Raw genomic sequence first — 20,833 nt, 5'->3', positions numbered from 1 at the left:
AAACATACTGACACTTAAAATTCAAGCTTATTGCAATAGATGAAATGTCATGAAATTTTTACTAGAAGTCGATAAACGAAACGTTTCAATTGATGAAACAAGTTTATGGCGGTGATTGCCTATCCCGTAGCAGAGTGCACAAGTGGTTTTAACGTTTTCAAAGTGGTCGTGAGGACATAAATGACGATGAACATGTAAGCCAACCAAAATCCGTGATCACCGAAAGTTTCATCGAAACTGCGCGTGAATTTATAAAAAATCAGCCGAAATCATCATTGAAATTCATGGAAATATATTTAAACATCTCCAAAACACCAAAAAAAATTGACTAACGTCTAAAAATTGCTCAGAATTCAACATTCGAAGGACATCATTAAGGAGGCAAAAAAAGACCCGAACTTCCTTTACAAGATTGTAACTGGTGGCGAAACTTGGTGTTTTGATAAGATCTCGAAACGAAACGCCAGAGTGCTGAATGGAAGGCGCCGGACGAGCCGAAACCCGCCTGGAGAAGTCAAAAGTGAAGACAATGCTGATTTGTTTTTATGATTCCAAGGGTATTGTCTACAAAGAATTTGTTCCACCCGGCCAAAACGTAAATGCGGTCTTTACCTTGGAGTTTTGAAGCGTTTGGTGCGCCGTATTCGACGTGTTCGGCACGAATATCGCGAAGATGGAACTTGGCGTTTGTTGCACGATAATGCGCCGTCTCATCGATCGACGCTTGTGTCCGACTATTTGACCAAAAATCACATTTTAACCATCAACCACTCCCCGTACTCACCTGATATGGCACTCTGCGACATCTACCTCTTCGGAAAAATGCATTTGCCGATGAAAGGACAGCGTTATGCAGACGTAGAGGCCAACGAGCTTAAACACTCGTTCGACATGCTTTTGAACCGTGCAAAACGCTGTATTAAAGCAGAAGGAGGCTGTAAATTTTAATTTAATTTTCAATTAATTTTGGCGAAAAAAAACTGTTTGTTCTGTCTTTTTTTTAAGACATGTTTACTTTGGAACTCAACTTGTAAAACCCCTAATTTTTAAATAACTATTTATAAATACAAAATATTTTTAATTAGCCCCATTCGTCACCTACAATCGGTTTTTTTTATAGGTTGGAGCCACTTTTTGTTTTGAAGATATCGAAATTAATGTAATAAGCCCTCTGATATTTTCAGTAGCCATCTCACTCGCTCTCACTAGAACTTACGGCGTTTTGTATTTCTAATGTAATTGTACAAAGGTTGTAAAGGTTGGGCAAAGTCACAACCTTTACAATATATAGACATTAAGAGTATGTCTTCATCAGACAGAGAACTTTTATATTCATAATATTTCAATTTACAGCAAATAATATTTGGAAGTGGACTTAATATATCCGTAACATTTACATGATCTTTATAAAGATCTTTCATTTTATCCGTCAAATTGTCTAGCCTCAAAAGAGAATAGGGTGAAAAAATTCATTGCTGAAATAGAGTTTTTTAAGTTGATAAATAACTATGTTTACGGAAAATCGATGGAGGACCCCGAGCGCAGAGTCGATATAAGGCTTGTTAGTACTTGGAAAGCTCCGGATAGCAACAAGACTGGACGAAAATCACATTGTGACAAAAAATTAATTTCAAAATCCAATTTTTATAGTGCAGCTAAAATTAATGAATATTTCTATGCACTTCAAATGAAAAGATTGTCCGTTCTTTTTAATAGGCCCATGTATTTAGGATTTGCAGTACTAGATTTATCGAAATGGAAAATGTATGACTTTCATCATCAATATATAAAAAGATTCAGGAAAAGTTACTATTGAATTACTGATACTTTTTCATTTATCTATACAATAAAAACTGAGGACTTTTATAATGATATTCGTAATAATCTTGAAGCCAAATTTGATTCATCGGACTATTAAAAGAAGTAATAAAAAAAGTTTAAGATGAACTTATGTTCAAAGGTTTATTCTTATAGAATAGATAAAGTTGAATCTTCACACAATAACGCAAAGGGATTAAGTGCACGAAATCTTACAATTGAACACTATAAAAACGTTTTATTACCTGGCACACCAATTTATGGCAAAGGAACAAAGTTTAGATAAAAAGCACACAAAATAACTTCAGTTAAAGTTATTTAAAAAGTTCTTTGTGGCAGAGATAACTAAAGAAAGAATAATTAATTAATAATTAATAACTAAAGAAAGAATATAATTTTAACGAAACACAATTTTTACAGTTAAGTAACGAAGATCATGGTACGACATTAATAAGACATCAGAGACTAATTGAAAAATATATTTTGAAAAATGTTGTTATGTTATGATCGAGACTTTGGAAAATATAAATTAAAAAATATTTTGAGTTTTTAAAAAATTTATTTATTATTTTAAAATTTACTTAAGTAAGGATAGACAAATATATTATTAAACTAAGTATAAGATAAGCTGAATATACTAAAAATAATGAAATTAAATAAATCACTTGTTATACTACAAAATGTCTTTCCTAGTAATCCAGCTAGTCTTCGAAAAACCCAGCCACTTAACTAAAACTTTATTTCCTTTTCGCCCTAAAACTTTTTCAACTAGGTATGTATGGGGGAATCGTGTTTTTTTTACTTCTTCTTCAGTTCAGTTGTATAGTTTGGTGTATACCCTTTCTCAAAAACATGTTTATATTTACTACTACGAATGTGGCCCCCCTAACGGAATTTACTTGGAACAAATATTTTAAAGTGACGTTTGTAATATTTGTTTTTCATTGGAAGAATTGACATTACTTGGACTCATTTTAATTGTTTTATGCACCCGATTATTATGTTTATTAAATATTTGCTTATATTTGCTTATACATATTTATCCACTTATATTTTCCATTGAAACTAAGTTCTCGTCACATTAGTTCTTTAAGAGTTCTATTAAAACGTTCAATTTTAGATGCCTGTAGAGCACTGAAGCTTGAATAATGATTTATCCTATAACTTTTCATTAATACTTACAATTTTGAATTAAAGAATTCAGTACCATCATCAGTTTGCAGGTTTTTTGGTGTTTCCATGGCTTGAGAAACATCATTAGAACTCTTTGACTTTAATGCCTCTCCTCAACCAAATTTCGAAAATGTGTCTATAACAGTCAACAAGTATCTGTACCCATCGTTTGATTTTGAAAAGGCTCCCATTTCAACCAAATCTGCTTGCCACAGATCATTTATACCCCTTGTAATCACTCGCCTTCGTTGAAAGTTTTTCCGAGATGGTCCATGCAACTCATTTACAATTACTCGCTTAATCATATATGAAAAGCGACACCATCCATCTCAATTGTGGTTTTTTTCGGCAATGATATTGGGTTTGTTACATATTTAAAAATGTAATCCTCAATGCTTTTAATCTTTTCTAGAATTTTGTCAAAAATTTTATCAGCGCTGTCTGCCCTCTTATAATTCTTTATACGTTTATTTTGAGCATTTAGGTTACCGTCCTCATCGATGAATAATCGTTCAGTAGACTTGACACGTCTTTTCAAATTTTCTGATCTTTCCTTATCAACAGAAAAATGTCAAAACTTGTCGAAAGACATGTTGTTTATAATTGTAAAACATTTGTGCACTTGCTATTTATACCCATTAAAATATAATCCTTTCCTCACGCAACTCGTCTATTATGGAAACAATTTCATTTTTCTGACTAGTGTTACCCGCTGCTTTCGATGTCACCAAAATTTCGAACCGTTCAACTAACTCATTAACATCCTTCCAGTTAACATAGCTTGGACTTGACTTCTGAGGGGTCTTTGAGGTGGAGTAGACGTTGTAAAATTGAAAGTATTGTCTACCAACTTCTTAATAATATGGCTATATTTGTATGCTCGTGTTCCCTTGATTCGGTTATTAGGATTAAAGCCTACTGTATGTTTATTCGTTTCTAATATCATTTTCTTTTTCTTAAATCATGATCATCATAGTTTTCAGGCTTACTAAAAAAATTAGAGAGTATAGATCGGGGTCAGATCACAACTCATTCAACTAGAAGATTATATTTTATTATCTTTAATTTTTAGTTCTTTATTCCCCAATGTTAATGAATTGTTAGCAGTTTTTTTTTAGGTCCATAACCTTTATCCAACACATTTCCTCTGGTCAAATTACTGATATTAAAATCATAATTATAACTAGTGTTTTATCTTCTGTATACATTGGTGAAGGTGTTGCCCCTTCTTCTTCAATCTTTTCCGTCTCCTTTCTCTCTTTTTTTACATCTTCCTCTATATTCGTCTGTGAAAAAAATTCGTTATAGGAATTACTTTCATCGGAAGACCTTCCTAAAATTTTATTTCGTTTAGATTTTACATTAGATGTCTTTTTTTTATTTTCCTTAACAAGATTATGTATTACCGAACCACAATGGGCTTAAAAGTTTCCTCCAATTGTAAATTCGTCTGATTTCTGACTTGTTTGAGATCATCGAATTTTCGCTTCAATGCGAACCTAGCTTTGATTAACTGAGGCAAAATATTCATCTTAGTATATTTTACAAACTTTATAGAAAAAGAATTTAAATTTTTTTTCAAAGTTTTTAGTTACTTCTCAGTTACTAAACAAATACTGTTTAGGAAACGCCATTATCTGTAATATTTTTATACCATTTCCCAATAAAAAAGATTCGATATATATTTTTCGAAACCAGCTGGATCGGACAACTATATCTTATAGCTCCCATAGGAACTATGGGAAAAAATTTAAAAATATATATATCTTTGGTTTCTTTTAACATATAACCTCCTACATTTAGAAAAAAAATCATTTTTTAATTGGTTTTGAATTTCGAATTTAATTTTATCAAAATCGGATGACTCTATGATATAGCTGCCATAGGAACGATCGGAAAATTGGTTGGAAAATAATATGACACAAATTATAGCTTCGGTATTTTTTTACATATAACCTCCTACTCTCGGAAATAATATTTTTGAAGTAGTTCTGAATTTTGAATTAAATTTGATCAAATTCGGACGACTATATAATATAGGTGCCATAGGAACGATCGAAAAATTGGTGGGAAAATAATATGAAACCAATTATAGCTTCATTGTTTTTTAACCTTCTTAACGTGGAAAAAGCATTTTTTATTTAGAATTTAAATTAAAAATAACGACTCTAATATATAGCTGTCAAAGAAACAGTCCGAAAAATAAGGAAATCATTTTATTTTTAATATTAATCAAGCCAGCAACAATACTAAAAAAATTTCACTTGGTGTTTCTGACGTTGTTTGGAACTGGAAGGGTATACAAACTTCGGCTTGCCAAAGTTAACTTGCTTTCTTGTTTGAGTTGACATTCTTTAACGTATACATTTCGGAAAATAAGTAAACACGTGAATTACGACTTAACAGAAATTAAATTATTTTTTTAGTTAGAATTTTTGAAAGATTTAAAAAAAACAAGTCTGTAAAAATTACCCTTTGTTTGCATAAAAGATATCAGAGTAATAAACAGGACTTTTTTAATCTAGCACCCTCTAGTGGCGTCATCTATATGTCAACTGGTGCGTTAGAATCTGCTATCGTTTATCGACTTCTGGTAAAAATTTCATGACATTTCATCTATTGCAATAAGCTTGCATTTTAAGTGTCAGTATGTTTTTGCCATCGGTGCAAAAAGAAGTTTTGAATATAGAGCCAACATTAAATTTTATTTTTAAAATTGGAAAAACTTTTATCGAACTTCTAGTAAACTTCTAGTTTCGATAAAAGTTTTTCCAATTTTAAAACAAAATTTAATGTTGGCTCTATATTCGAAACTTCTTTTTGCACCGATGGCAAAAACATACTGACACTTAAAATTCAAGCTTATTGCAATAGATGAAATGTCATGAAATTTTTACTAGAAGTCGATAAACGAAACGTTTCAATTGATGAAACAAGTTTATGGCGGTGATTGCCTATCCCGTAGCAGAGTGCACAAGTGGTTTTAACGTTTTCAAAGTGGTCGTGAGGACATAAATGACGATGAACATGTAAGCCAACCAAAATCCGTGATCACCGAAAGTTTCATCGAAACTGCGCGTGAATTTATAAAAAATCAGCCGAAATCATCATTGAAATTCATGGAAATATATTTAAACATCTCCAAAACACCAAAAAAAATTGACTAACGTCTAAAAATTGCTCAGAATTCAACATTCGAAGGACATCATTAAGGAGGCAAAAAAAGACCCGAACTTCCTTTACAAGATTGTGACTGGTGGCGAAACTTGGTGTTTTGATAAGATCTCGAAACGAAACGCCAGAGTGCTGAATGGAAGGCGCCGGACGAGCCGAAACCCGCCTGGAGAAGTCAAAAGTGAAGACAATGCTGATTTGTTTTTATGATTCCAAGGGTATTGTCTACAAAGAATTTGTTCCACCCGGCCAAAACGTAAATGCGGTCATCTACCTTGGAGTTTTGAAGCGTTTGGTGCGCCGTATTCGACGTGTTCGGCACGAATATCGCGAAGATGGAACTTGGCGTTTGTTGCACGATAATGCGCCGTCTCATCGATCGACGCTTGTGTCCGACTATTTGACCAAAAATCACATTTTAACCATCAACCACTCCCCGTATTCACCTGATATGGCACTCTGCGACATCTACCTCTTCGGAAAAATGCATTTGCCGATGAAAGGACAGCGTTATGCAGACGTAGAGGCCAACGAGCTTAAACACTCGTTCGACATGCTTTTGAACCGTGCAAAACGCTGTATTAAATTGTAAATTTTAATTTAATTTTCAATTAATTTTGGCGAAAAAAAACTATTTGTTCTGTCTTTTTTTTAAGACATGTTAACTTCGGAACTCAACTTGTAAAACCCCTAATTTTTAAATAACTATTTATAAATACACAATATTTTTAATTAGCCCCATTCGTCACCTACAATCGGTTTTTTTATAGGTTGGAGCCACTTTTTGTTTTGAAGATATCGAAATTAATGTAATAAGCCCTCTGATATTTTCAGTAGCCATCTCACTCGCTCTCACTAGAACTTAAGGCGTTTTGTATTTCTAATGTAATTGTACGATTGGGCAAAGTCACAACCTTTACAATATATAGACATTAAGAGTATGTCTTCATCAGACATAGAGAATTTTTATATTCATAATATTTCAATTTACAGCAAATAATATTTGGAAGTGGACTTAATATATCCGTAACATTTACATGATCTTTATAAAGATCTTTCATTTTATCCGTCAAATTGTCATTGCTGAAATAGAGTTTTTTAAGTTGATAAATAACTATGTTTACGGAAAATCGATGGAGGACCCCGAGCGCAGAGTCGATATAAGGCTTGTTAGTACTTGGAAAGCTCCGGATAGCAACAAGACTGGACGAAAATCACATTGTGACAAAAAATTAATTTCAAAATCCAATTTTTATAGTGCAGCTAAAATTAATGAACATTTCTATGCAATTCAAATGAAAAGATTGTCCGTTCTTTTTAATAGGCCCATGTATTTAGGATTTGCAGTACTAGATTTATCGAAATGGAAAATGTATGACTTTCATCATCAATATATAAAAAGATTCAGGAAAAGTTACTATTGAATTATATGGATACTTTTTCATTTATCTATACAATAAAAACTGAGGACTTTTGTAATGATATTCGTAATAATCTTGAAGCCAAATTTGATTCATCGGACTATTAAAAGAAGTAATAAAAAAAGTTTAAGATGAACTTATGTTCAAAGGTTTATTCTTATAGAATAGATAAAGTTGAATCTTCACACAATAACGCAAAGGGATTAAGTGCACGAAATCTTACAATTGAACACTATAAAAACGTTTTATTACCTGGCACCCCACTTTATGGCAATAGAACAAAGTTAAGATAAAAAGCACACAAAATAACTACAGTTAAAGTTATTAAAAAAATCACTTGTTATACTACAAAATGTCTTCCCTAGTAATCCAGCTAGTCTTCGAAAAACCCAGCCACTTAACTAAAACTTTATTTCCTTTTCGCCCTAAAACTTTTTCAACTAGGTATGTATGGGGGAATCGTGTTTTTTTGACTTCTTCTTCAGTTCAGTTGTATAGTTTGGTGTATACCCTTTCTCAAAAACATGTTTATATTTACTACTACGAATGTGGCCCCCTTAACGGAATTTACTTGGAACAAATATTTTAAAGTGACGTTTGTAATATTTGTTTTTCATTGGAAGAATTGACATTACTTGGACTCATTTTAATTGTTTTATGCACCCGATTATTATGTTTATTAAATATTTGCTTATATTTGCTTATACATATTTATCCACTTATATTTTCCATTGAAACTAAGTTCTCGTCACATTAGTTCTTTAAGAGTTCTATTAAAACGTTCAATTTTAGATGCCTGTAGAGCACTGAAGCTTGAATAATGATTTATCCTATAACTTTTCATTAATACTTACAATTTTGAATTAAAGAATTCAGTACCATCATCAGTTTGCAGGTTTTTTGGTGTTTCCATGGCTTGAGAAACATCATTAGAACTCTTTGACTTTAATGCCTCTCCTCAACCAAATTTCGAAAATGTGTCTATAACAGTCAACAAGTATCTGTACCCATCGTTTGATTTTGAAAAGGCTCCCATTTCAACCAAATCTGCTTGCCACAGATCATTTATACCCCTTGTAATCACTCGCCTTCGTTGAAAGTTTTTCCGAGATGGTCCATGCAACTCATTTACAATTACTCGCTTAATCATATATGAAAAGCGACACCTTCCATCTCAATTGTGGTTTTTTTCGGCAATGATATTGGGTTTGTTACATATTTAAAAATGTAATCCTCAATGCTTTTAATCTTTTCTAGAATTTTGTCAAAAATTTGATCAACGCTGTCTGCCCTCTTATAATACAACTCAATTTTATTTTTTTAGCTTGAAATTTTTGTGAGTTGACCATTAATATTTTGAGTTATAATTTTTCTTAAATCTCCCGACTTTCCGATGTTCTCATCAGTATATTGTTTCGTTGCTATATCATCGTGATCTAAAGGTTTTGTTCCATTCTTTATACGTTTATTTTGAGCATTTAGGTTACCGTCCTCATCGATGAATAATCGTTCAGTAGACTTGACACGTCTTTTCAAATTTTCTGATCTTTCCTTATCAACAGAAAAATGTCAAAACTTGTCGAAAGACATGTTGTTTATAATTGTAAAACATTTGTGCACTTGCTATTTATACCCATTAAAATATAATCCTTTCCTCACGCAACTCCTCTATTATGGAAACAATTTCATTATTGTGACTAGTGTTACCCGCTGCTTTCGATGTCACCAAAATTTCGAGCCGTTCAACTAACTCATTAACATCCTTCCAGTTAACATAGCTTGGACTTGACTTCTGAGGGGTCTTTGAGGTGGAGTAGACGTTGTAAAATTGAAAGTATTGTCTACCAACTTCTTAATAATATGGCTATATTTGTATGCTCGTGTACCCTTGATTCGGTTATTAGGATTAAAGCCTACTGTATGTTTATTCGTTTCTAATATCATTTTCTTTTTCTTAAATCATGATCATCATAGTTTTCAGGCTTACTAAAAAAATTAGAGAGTATAGATCGGGGTCAGATCACAACTCATTCAACTAGAAGATTATATTTTATTATCTTTAATTTTTAGTTCTTTATTCCCCAATGTTAATGAATTGTTAGCAGTTTTTTTTTTAGGTCCATAACCTTTATCCAACACATTTCCTCTGGTCAAATTACTGATATTAAAATCATAATTATAACTAGTGTTTTATCTTCTGTATACATTGGTGAAGGTGTTGCCCCTTCTTCTTCAATCTTTTCCGTCTCCTTTCTCTCTTTTTTTACATCTTCCTCTATATTCGTCTGTGAAAAAAATTCGTTATAGGAATTACTTTCATCGGAAGACCTTCCTAAAATTTTATTTCGTTTAGATTTTACATTAGATGTCTTTTTTTTTATTTTCCTTAACAAGATTATGTATTACCGAACCTCAATGGGCTTAAAAGTTTCCTCCAATTGTAAATTCGTCTGATTTCTGACTTGATTGAAATCATCGAATTTTTGCTACAATGCTAGCTTTGATTAACTGAGGCAAAATATTCATCTTAGTATATTTTACAAACTTTATAGAAAAAGAATTTAAATTTTTTTTTTCAAATTTTTTAGTTACTTCTCAGTTACTAAACAAATACTGTTTAGGAAACGCCATTATCTGTAATATTTTTATACCATTTCCCAATAAAAAAGATTCGATATATTTTTTTCATTATATTTAAAAAAGTGCATTTATTGTTTAATTCTTAACACTCACATTTTTAATGATTATTGGCTTATTTTAAAATATAAATTGTCATTACTTTTATGAATATTAAATTTTCCATCAACTATCTGATTGATGATATTATCCTGAAGAGAGGTGTACCTTTCCACCCACTCGGGAGAAATAGATTCTACAACCTTTGTTGTTTTGCGCTCCGCCTTGAGGATCGGGAATCTTTCATTTTCAGCCATCCTTGTCTTCGATATCAGCGTCTTTTTATTACATTTCTTCAACTTTTTGATTACAATATTCATCTTGTTTTCATGGTTCATGATGGTGATTGTGCTTTTTGGCCGTACTACGGTTGTTACCCGTTGTTACCTTGATGGTTTAGACTTCGTCTTGGATGGTAATGAACAGGGGTGTACTGCTTCTGTAGTGTAACTGTACTGTAGCTGTACTGTATCTATACTGTATCTGTTTATTTGTCAACTTTTACCAGCTGTTCACCAGATGACGATCGATGTGAAGTAAAGACTTAGACTGTGAATTTCAACGCGTGCGGGTCCATTTTATATACCATACAGAGCTCACACGTACACGTACCCACATATTGATTTTCAACCCCCCCAAATGTAAATTAACCAACCATAAATACCTGTTATGACTCCTCATCTTCTACGAAAGAAAGTAGAAAAGCGAGGCACAGGTGTCCACAGTTGTACGTATCAAGATGAAGATTTCCAAATATATGTAACCAATAATTTATCTAGGTTTACTATACCACACTGCCGAATTCTTGGTGTTTCTGGGAGTAGATCTTTCATAAATACACCTCTAAAATGGACATTACATTAGGGACATGTTTCTTAGCAAAACATTTAATGTGGATATTGGCTAGTAGTCTATTGGGTAGCAAGCAAATTAGTTTTTTCGCTTCTTAACTCCTTTCCTCTTACTATAGGGCTTGAGAAAGAAACCAAAGACCTTTTTATAGGGTTTAAGATATATTCCTTCTCCTACAGCAACACCTTCATTTTTCCTGTTTTGACGTTTCTTCTCCTCCATATCTTCTTTAGCCATTCTTGCATTGTTAATTGTCTTTACAACTGCGGCACTACCACTTGCTAAGCTACCAAGAGCGCTTAGGGCCGTCAAGATAGGCACAATTGGTAAAAAACCTAATCGCTTTCCTCCCCTTCTGTTCGGTCTTGTTCAGTCCCATCCCCAATTTTTTCTTCGCTTTCATTATATTTGTAACAAAGTACATATGCTGCTGCCTTTTCACCAAGAGTGCTATCTGATGCCTTGACACGCAGACCAGGCTTTGTCAATCTATATGGAATCGGCTCTATGTCGTTCACTCAATGCCCTGCTTGTAGAATATGCAATATCGAGCTCTTTGCAGGTTTGCGTTTAATAAGCCAAAAACAAAAAATTGTATTTAGAAATATTAACGATGAAAACGATAAAAATCTACCGCCACGACATAGTGTCCTCTTACCGAATACAATAAGAGCTCTAATTGTCCGGCCTTCCAATTGTGGTAAAACTAATATTATGCTAAGTTTAATAGAAAGTCCAAATGGACTAATATTGTGACAATGCCAACTTTATTATAATGTTTAAACAATATGATTTAAATATGCATCATATATACCGGGATCATATTAACACAGATATGAATTATGTAACATTTGTAAAAATTTGTCAAAAGTGTTTGCAGGAAAGGCACGGATTCCTCTTGCTTAGCAAGGGTGATCAAATGGATAATGGAAGGTACAGAAAAGGATTTGATCAATTTATTATGATTTAAGGAGTGATATCAATAAAAGCTGGATTAGATACCTACAAGCAATATGAATGCGCTCTTATTGACTTTAATATGTATAATTCGGTTCCAAATATTGACGAAAAAATAAATCTATTTCACATCGATGACAATGTTATTACGATTCGCACTGGATCATACGAATTGAATGACAACATCGATTTCATTTACAATAAACTGAAAGACTGTAACCTTGAAAATCATTTAAAATCCAAAGTAATAATAATACACTTCAAGTTGAAATATCTACCTTACAGGAACGAGTTTACTTTAATAAGGAATGGCCGGTTGGACAACTGTTTGGCTTCCATCAAAATGTACTGGATCCGCATTCTACAAAAACCTATCGATCAGATCAGACTGTGAACATATTAAAAATTAATACAATTCCTTTGGAATGTAATACAATCAGCGGTTCATATGTTGATAATACACCGAATCACACGTTACATCAGTTTGGCATTAATGTTCCACCTGGGTATAAAATGACAGTGACACCATATAACCTAATTTATTTACCAATAAACTGTGATGAAAATAAGCACACTATCTATACGCATTGTTGACCAAAACGGTGATTTGGTGAATTCACCTGGTGAAAACGTTTCGTTTCGGATGTACATTCGGCTGATAGAATGATTCTTATAATTAAAGACGTAGCCTTAGTCCTCAGTCTAGCATTACTAATTGTAAAGCTATACAAAAAGGACCATCACTAAAAAGAAGCTTAGTCACTATGAAAAATAAATTATTTTTAAAGTTGTTAGGCTTGAAGCTTCGAGTATAATATAAAAAGTAGAGAAGGAAAATAATGAAAAACATTTTAAATGTTCGAGAAAAGGTTTACTCAGATGAGAGTATTTTAAAGAAAGAGTTTCATACTTATTCATCGTATAATCAAACAGTAAAACCAAAGGATGAAATTCGAATTACCATCCAAAATCAAACTTGTACGTGCTTCCTCACGAAAGTTACCATAATTTTCAAAAAAATTTCTACGGGACCCCACTTCAACTTTTCAGTACCATTAAAAATTTGTTGGGACTTGCTGAGGATTATTTAAAAGAGTTTTGTTGAATTGTAAACACCAACTAGTGTTGATGCTAACTAAGAATCTTGGCATTGTGTTTGAAAAAACCAGAAATGAACAAACGTTTAAACTGGAAATTACGAATATACCGTGGAAAATCCCCCATGTTACTCCGAGTGATTTGGCAAAAATTAAGATGTACGATATTATTAAACCTACGAATCGCATTCCGGAGTTGGGACTAATATGTAAACCCGAAATTGGGGCATGGCAACCAACACAGCAGGAATGTAAAATTGTCAGCTATCCGCGAAAAACCACGATTTGCCATATTTAGATTTACAATAAATGGAGAACTTATCACACATAATTTATCAAACTTGAATGTTCACTTGAATTCTAAGTCATATCCATATGATAATCTGAATGTCAATTTTAGTCAGAATAGGTATGCCCACCTTTATGAAATGTATACAAGATTTCAATCTAGTTACTATTATTGAGAGTCACAACCATTTTTTACCCCAAATGAATTTAAATTTATGGCTCCAATTGTTTTGGTTGATCTTTCATATCAAAAGGAATCAGTCAAAACTGGTCCAATTGTTGTGAGAATTGCAATAGAACTCACCCAAAGAAACTGTTTCGGTTGATGTTCAAGGTTTCTTTGATAATAATAATAAATTTATTTTAAAGGAAATTGGAATTGTATTCAAAAAAGATCCTAGCTTGAATAATAGTTTTTTAATAGAATAGAATAGAAAAACTGCAATTTGGTTAACCAATAAACATCACAACATTTTTTGGAACAATGGAGAAATTAGTTTTCCTCAAACTCGAAGACAATTACAAACGGAAAAGTGATTATTTGTAAGGGTACTCAAGAGAAGCGATTTCTGGAGTATTTTTTTGGGAATTGTCAGCTTGTCAATATCGAGGAGTGGGCTGTCCCTCATTAAACGGGTTTAGAGGAAACCGGTTTCCATATTGTCAAACACATCTTAAGGAATTTGCAGCTCTAGACAATGCATACAACATTTTGACATTTTTTAAGAGTAGCATCAAAACAAGAAAATAATTTTATATAAATAATTTTGAAGTTGAGCCTAGATGTGTACAGAGCTACAAGATAACAAGATTGATCAAATGGAATTTCTTGGGGAAATTGACCAATTCATCTAACAATTTAAAGGACAGATAAACGGACAGCACATTCAATACCTTCTAAAAACAAAAACTATGTTTATAAATTAAGGTGGACATTATCTGAAAACTACAAAGTATGGTAAACACTGTACATTTTGTAATCCTCGTTTAACATCGGCAACGTGCGCATCAATATATCAATGTATAACAAATCATGTTCGCAATACCAAAATAATTAAACAAATGTATTATTATGCTAAAAAATAAACCTATGACTTTTTATTTCGAGTTTAAATTACAGCTATACTTGTGAGTTGTACCCTTTTGGGAACGTGGTAGTCAGTAAGCGCGCCCTCGCATTTGTGTGCGTAGGTCAATGGTGCGTGTCCCTTTTATTGCGGTCCAGTAATCTTCTCAAGAAGCTTGTGTGTGTGCTTTTTATTGCCATCAGGTAATATACAAGGGCCCATGTTCGGATCTCTGACTCTGGCTGATATCTTTATGACCTTTTGTGGAAAGGAGAGAATCTTTGCAAATTTACCAGAAAAACGTTCTGGGGAGAAAACGAAAATATGGGTTCCAAAATATTTCCCACATCTGAGAATCATTAACCTGTGAGATTTATTTGATTGGGGTTCTTATAATTTCTAAACTTGTCTTGCAATCATAGAAAACATTATTCCCAAACATGATCGATCATGTTTCCCTAAGATAACAACCTTTGGATACTTCGGGTGTGCGACCTTTCTCAAGTGCAAGCAACACCTGGGATAATGAGGTAAAAGGGTACGTGATAACGACCTTCCGATACAATAGGTCTGCGACCTTTTTCAAGTGCATAGCAACACCTGCGATAATTGGGTGTCCTAGAACCTGCGTTTCTTATCTACTCTTGACGTCAGTGCCTGGGGATTTAGGTACAGAAAATTTGCCAAATTTCAAAACGGCCAGGATTTTCCATAGTTACAATGGTATATTTTTATACCCTTGCAGAGGGTATAATGATTTCAGTCAGAAGTTTGCAATGCAGTGAAGGAAACGTTTCCGACCTCGTAAAGTATATATATTCTTGATCAGCGTACTAGACGAGTCGATCTATGTCCGTCCGTCTGTCCGACCGTCGTCCGTCGGTCTCTCCGTCCGTTTCAACGCAAACTAGACTCCCAGTTTTAAATCGGGATTACTGACTGAAATCATTATACCCTTTGCAACGGTATAAAAATTATATCTGTGGCGTTTTTTAACATGTAACCTCCTACCCTTTAAAATAACATTTTGTAATTGGTTTTCAATTTCGAATTAAATTTTATTAAAATCGGACGACTTCTTAGCTGCCATAGGAACAATCGGAAAATTATTGGTAAAATAATATGAAAAAATTATATCTTCGGTGCTTTTTAACATATAACCTTGTAAGCTTGGAAATAACATATTTTATTAGGTTTTGAATTTCGAATTAAATTTTATCAAAATCCGACGACTTTAACTACAGCTGTAGTAGGAACGATAGGAAAATGGTGAAAAACACTATATATGAAACCAATATAAAACATATTATAGCTTTGGGGCTTTTTGACATATTATCTTATAATATTGGGAATATAATTTTTTATATTTGTAAGAAACTCCAATTCAATTTAATAAATATCGGACCCTAACAACATACAGATGTCAATAAAATGGTCCAAAAAAAAGAAGGAAAAAATTTTTTTAATATCACTGAAGTCAGCAACAATCTTTAAAAATTTCACTTAGTGTTACTAAAGTTGACTTTTTCTTGTAACTGCAAGGGTATACAAAATTCGGCCTGCCGAAGTTAAGTTTTTTTCTTGTTCAATTTTCGCCCGATTGACATGAAATTTCAGCACAACTTTCATAAAACGTTGTGGCCACCACAGTTTTGGGCGGTTTGGGGGCGTGACACTTTTTTTTTATAAGATAGCTTACAGGAAATGCCATTGTCAACGATCTTTTGGACATACTTCGACATTTTGCCAAACCAAAAATACTTATATATTTTTGCAAGGCTTTTTCCCAACCGAGTGGTATAATGCCCTCTTAAGCGTTGTTAACAACAAATCACCCAAAATAATCATAGGAAAACAGTCAGTTTTGCCATGTCCTTGAATTTTCCTATATAGTAATGATATGTAACTGAAAGGTGTTTGCTATATCCCCACGAAGTTCTCTGTTGTGCAATTCGATAATGTAGATAATGTCTCTTCATCTGTTTAGTCAGGCTTGTACGCTTTTCGATTAAACCTTTTGAATTTTTACAATCTTCCAACACTATGTTTCGAAAGAGAGGTTTCTATCACCTAGTTTATATTCATTTATATGACCACCATATTTATACTTTAGCCACTAATTCGGCTTTAGTTTTTTTTTGAACAACTTACAATCCGTATACCGAAAATTAATGATCATGCAAGTAAAGACTGAAATAATTATAGATACATATACTGCAAACGTTTCCAACTCGTTGAGTGGTATCGTGATTCGTCTGACGAAGTCCTTTTGTTAAAATACTCGATACTTTAGCCGCTAATTCGGCTTTAGTTTTTTTTTGAACAATTTACAATCCGTATACCGAAAATTAATGATCATGCAAGTAAAGACTGAAATAATTATAGATACATATACTGCAAACGTTTCCAACTCGTTGAGTGGTATCGTGATTCGTCTGACGAAGTCCTTTTGTTAAAGTACTCGATGTCTCGAGGTTTGTTCTACATCCTATGCAATGAAATTGCAACAGCACCTGCGTCAGTGTGAAGCTCAATCGAAAAAAGTGGGTGCAATATAGTGGGTACGGGTTCATTGGTAAACATGGAAATTTGTCTTTGTCGTACTTGCTAGTGCTCCGTGTTTCATTTGTACGATATGTCTTTAGAAGTTAACGCAAAACAAAGTTTTCAACAACTGTGAAGACTATGAAAAAAATTGCCTTAAAGAAGAAACAAGACCGATAAACTGTCACAGCTGGCTTTTGAGGGTAGCGATTGGGCAACGAATACTTGTCAGAAAAGGTGTTCAGTTTCCTTTAATTAACCCAGATTAGGTCAGTTCTATTTTTCTTGCTTACAAGAAGCATCAGGCTTGCGAAGGGAGAGGATTTTGGTCTTATGAAGTTTTCATCCAACAGCTGTTAAATAGACTCTCGAGTTTGTTCTTTTTCTTCAACGCTCAATCTGTAAGGTCTTCTCTGAACTTTCTTGTTTGGATCAATCAGTCGAATATCGAACTGTCCCGTAGTTACCCGACTTTGTGGAATATTGTTTATAAACGGACAGGAATAGTTTTGAAGCATTGATGTTTGCCTATCCTAGTCTAAACCATTTAGATCGCTCTCATATTCCAGTACAAAAAATGTTGAGAGCTTTGCGTTATTCATCTTTTTGGAGGCGAGCGCCTACTATAGTTGACGAAAAATACTGTTGACTTGATATTGTGGACTCCAAGCCGATCACAATGTTCCAAATTAGTACGGACAAGGGAGGTAAGGGAGGTAATAGTTTTGTAGTTTATTAATGATCAAATTCCTGAGACCAACGCTTTACAAACCCATAAATAATTTGTATTATTTAACTAGCTGACCCAGCAGACTTCGTACTGTCCTTGCGATTTATTTATTGTCGTCGCAAAGGCGAGTACATCTGGCGTAAGCGTTATAAGCTTTTAAAATCGAATGTTAAGTCATTTGGAATCGTCGGTATTCGCGATATCAAGACATCTTCTTCCTTGTATTTTCCATTTTTGATTGTTGCCTCATTGACGGTACTCCCCAGCATTTTCACAGCCACTCATGTTCCATTGCATAGTAGAGCTTGATTAATTTTCTGCAACATTATGACAACTGATCCTAATTTTAACTGCAAGTTTTGAGGTGGTAATCCAGGAAACTCCAGGAAAAAGTTCTTTTTTTTAAATCTATGATGGGACAGAAATATATGGGCAATGTGATGAATTCGGTCAATTGCAATTTTATTATTGACAATGTCTAACAACTGCTTCGCAAACACATTTGCAGTTTCATCATGTTGCAAAAATACTCGCATGTTAATTGTTAATTAGAGTGACATGCATTTAGTTCCTCAGCCACAGTTGATCGGGCAATAACTGAAAGAGTAACCTGGAATCACCTGACAACAGAATAATGGTCCCACCAAAAATATTTTAGTTGTCACGAAGATCTTTCAATGTTCTGTCTAGTGCCTCCAGCGACCTCTTTTGGGCCATTCATCCAAAACAATTAATTTGCAAACCTGTAAGATCTTGGCCATAGCGCCATTTTTGGCTATGTTGCAAATTGGTGTTTGGTGATTTGCCAAAGAAATTAGATTAAGAACGTTTTTTTGGTTCCTCCTCCATCAAGGAAATAAATTACACCTGATCCACTGTTCACAGCTTTTATTAAATTCTTTGTTGTAAACCATCGTAACTCAATATCTTTAATAGTTTTATTTTTTGTTTTTGTAATTTATTGCCTTGGTTACCAAGACCTCATTTTATTTAGAAAACGTTTGTATACATTTGTATACACACAGTTGAAACTGATAAGCCATTTTGGTGCCCCCGTCAAAAAATATTCGACGACAATTTAGGCCCAAGTGAATCCGAATATGTGTCTCCAATTGTTCTTGTAAAGAAAAAGAACAGAACAATAAAAGAATTTTTTTCGATTATCGTCGTCTTAATAAAGTTACTCTTAAAGGTAATTATCCGATTCCGTTAATTGACGAGTTGCTGGAAAGGTTAGCGAATAAAAAAAAACTTGATTTAAAAAACGGATTTCATCATCTGTTCATGGATGATAATTCTATTAAATATACATCTTTTACTACGCCACTAAGGCAGTTTCTATTCTAATTCAATTTCTAAGAATGCAGTTTGGCTTGACGAATACACCACCAACATTCCAAAGATTTATTTGTTGATATGGTACGACTAGGAAAAGTTGTGATTTATCTTGATATGATTATGATAGCGACGGTGAGTTTGTTTGACGATTTCGAAATCTTAAAAAAAGTTCTTTAAGTATAGTTGAAAACAAATTAAAGCTTAGACTTGATAAATGTGAATTCTTACAATTGTCCATTGATTACTTGGGATATAAAGTTAATGGAGATGGGATAAAACCAAACGAAACGGGCGTAGAAGCAATTAGGTCTGTTCCAGTACCTTCGAAAGTCAGCGAGGTCTCAAGCCTTATAGGACTATGCTATTATTTTAGAAGATTTATTAAAGATTTTTCTATTATTGCAGGCCAATGCACGATTTAACCAGAAAAGAAAAAAAGGTTGTTTCAGAAGAACTGGATGCGTTCATTGTAGAGATGAGACAGAGTTGCACTGTAATGCAAGCTCATTAGGTTATGGCGCAATATTATTACTATGACTACGAGGTGGAACACAGATCGGGAAAAAGAATGCAGCATGTTGACGCTTAGTCGAAGTATTATCATTATTTTAGTTGAAACAAATACTTTCGAAGAAAATCTAATTATATGACAGGGAGGAGAGGAATTAAAAAATGGCGTTGTATATAAGAAATGTAATGATAGGCTACTGTTTTGTGTTCCACAATCAATGAGAGAAAATGTTCTGTATAAATGGGGCATGTGGGAATTGACAAATTAACGGATTAAGTAAGAGTTATTGGTTTCCATGTATAAGAAAGTTGAGAGTCAAATAAAGAACTGCGTAAAATGTATAGATTTTTCTAATGAATTAGGTAAAACTGAGGGGTTTTTACATTCCAATCCGAAAGGAACAAGTCCGTTTGAAGACACTCATATTGATCACTATGGTCCGATATATAGCAAGGAGACAACTAAAGAGCATATACTAGTAATAATTGACGCATGTACAAAATTCACCACATTATATCCAACCAACTAGTACCAAGAAAGCAATCGAAGTGTTAGAAAACTATTTCAGATCGTACCGTAGTCCTAAGAACATAATATGCTATTATTTTAGAAGATTTATTAAAGATTTTTCTATTATTCCAGGCCAATGTACGATTTAACCAGAAAAGAAAAAAAGGTTGTTTAAGAAGAACTGGATGCGTTCACTATACTTAAGGAAAAATTAATAAAAACTCAAGTGTTGACAAGAAGTTTGTTTTTAATAAAGAAGAACTAGATGCGTTCACTGTAGAGATGAGACAGAGTTGCACTGTAATGCAAGCTCATTAGGTTATGGCGCAATATTATTACTATGACTACGAGGTGGAACACAGATCGGGAAAAAGAATGCAGCATGTTGACGCTTAGTCGAAGTATTATCATTATTTTAGTTGAAACAAATACTTTCGAAGAAAATCTAATTATATGTCAGGGAGGAGAGGAACTAAAAAATGGCGTTGTATATAAGAAATGTAATGATAGGCTACTATTTTGTGTTCCACAATCAATGAGAGAAAATGTTCTGTATAAATGGGGCATGTGGGAATTGACAAATTAACGGATTAAGTAAGAGTTATTGGTTTCCATGTATAAGAAAGTTGAGAGTCACATAAAGAACTGCGTAAAATGTATAGAATTTTCTAATGAAT

The sequence above is a fragment of the Drosophila biarmipes genome, unplaced genomic scaffold, assembly GCF_025231255.1.
Source record: "Drosophila biarmipes strain raj3 unplaced genomic scaffold, RU_DBia_V1.1 ptg000005l, whole genome shotgun sequence".
NCBI classification, from domain to species: Eukaryota; Metazoa; Arthropoda; class Insecta; order Diptera; family Drosophilidae; genus Drosophila; species Drosophila biarmipes.
The sequence above is the reverse complement of the archived record's forward strand: the minus strand, read 5'-3'. Positions refer to the sequence as shown.